This window comes from Acanthopagrus latus, chromosome 14, assembly GCF_904848185.1.
Source record: "Acanthopagrus latus isolate v.2019 chromosome 14, fAcaLat1.1, whole genome shotgun sequence".
Lineage (NCBI taxonomy): Eukaryota > Metazoa > Chordata > Actinopteri > Spariformes > Sparidae > Acanthopagrus > Acanthopagrus latus.
In genome coordinates this window covers 21,092,372-21,094,163 of record NC_051052.1, presented here as the reverse complement: position 1 = coordinate 21,094,163, position 1,792 = coordinate 21,092,372, and positions in this window count along the sequence as shown.

Sequence of the window (1,792 nt, the reverse complement as noted above, 5' to 3'; positions counted from 1 at the left end):
ATAAAGTCCTCCTCTCCTCCTCCTGATGATATAAAGTCCTCCTCTCCTCCTCCTGAGGATATAAAGTCCTCCTCTCCTCCTCCTGAGGATATAAAGTCCTCCTCTCCTCCTCCTGATGATATAAAGTCCTCCTCTCCTCCTCCTGATGATATAAAGTCCTCCTCTCCTCCTCCTGATGATATAAAGTCCTCCTCTCCTCCTCCTGAGGATATAAAGTCCTCCTCTCCTCCTCCTGATGATATAAAGTCCTCCTCTCCTCCTCCTGATGATATAAAGTCCTCCTCTCCTCCTCCTGAGGATATAAAGTCCTCTCCTCCTCCTGAGGATATAAAGTCCTCTCCTCCTCCTGAGGATATAAAGTCCTCCTCTCCTCCTCCTGAGGATATAAAGTCCTCCTCTCCTCCTCCTGAGGATATAGGAGTGTAAAACAAGATCTTTTCAGATCAGTTTGGGATCTCGGGCCTCCAGAATAACTGCTGTTTCTGCAAACCACCAATATGTTCCAGATTTAGATACAAACGATCGTGTTTCGGCAAAGTCACGTCTGGAAATGTCCCGACTTCTCGTCAAAGATGTCCAGTTTCTGTTTTTGATGTCTTGCTGTCTGTTGCTGCTAACACAGCTGGATATGAGGTGTAGTTTAAAAACACTCATCTCAACTTCTCTGCAAAAATATTCTTCTGTTGCTTAAAATACCGTCACAGTCCAGAGCTGCGATCACAGGCCGGCCGGTTCTGCTGACAGATGTGAAAAAAGCATTAGGTGTAAAAACTGTGATTCCATCAGAGGCCCAAACTGAAGTTCACAGTCCACAGATTCATTTTTGTTTCAATCATTTTTTGCAGCATTTCTGACATTTTTGATTCTTATCTTAAAAAAGTGGCTGTACGAGTATCTACCTGCACAGTGTAACTGTCTGTTAAATGCATGGTTTGGAGTGAATACAGCCCTACAGTCATATCCATGGAGGGATGTTGTGTCCTGCCAACAGTAGTGGAGGTAGTTTCCTTCTGTGTGGAGTCAGTCTGTACTCTTTGCTGCCTGTGAGTGTGAATCTGCCTCCGTCCATCGAGTACCTTTTACTGACACGTTTCCCCAAAACAACGCTGCCAAATTGGTCTGAAAAAGCCAAAATATTTTCTGACGTTCTCTGTGTATAAGTGGTTTATAAGTGTATCACATGTTAAACCTCATCCCGTTAATGTTACATTGTGTTTTTAACAGAAAAGAATCCTGTTTGTTAAATTGTTGATAATATATGCAGAAGAGTTATGAAATAAACTGAAACAAACTCAGATGTGACTCCTGGCTGGTGACGGAGGAGACGTGACGGAGGAGACGTGACGGAGGAGACGTGGGTCACGGAAATCATATTTACATAAAGCAAAATAAATCGGTGATGACATCGTCTACATATTTGAAAAAAGAAAGAGAAGACAAATACAATTATTTAATCCCAGTATCCTATAATTAACTGTCCTAAACTGGAGAAACTTACTGTTTATTACTTTTATGCAAAAATATAAATGAATTCATTCATTTCTGGGCAGGTAGCAGATGGTTCCTGCAAGATATGCTGATATAAACAAGGTGTTTGTGTCGTGTCAGGTTTGATCCTATAGATGGAGTCAGTGGATCACTGAGTTTGCTCTGGAGACTGAAACACAACCTGACTCCTCAAATTCATATTGACCCTGAATCAACAATCACAGGTTTATTCACAGTCACCACACCGGTAGAGCCTTTTCAGCTGTAGTGATAAGTATAGTTCATAGAATGTTCTTTTATCCAA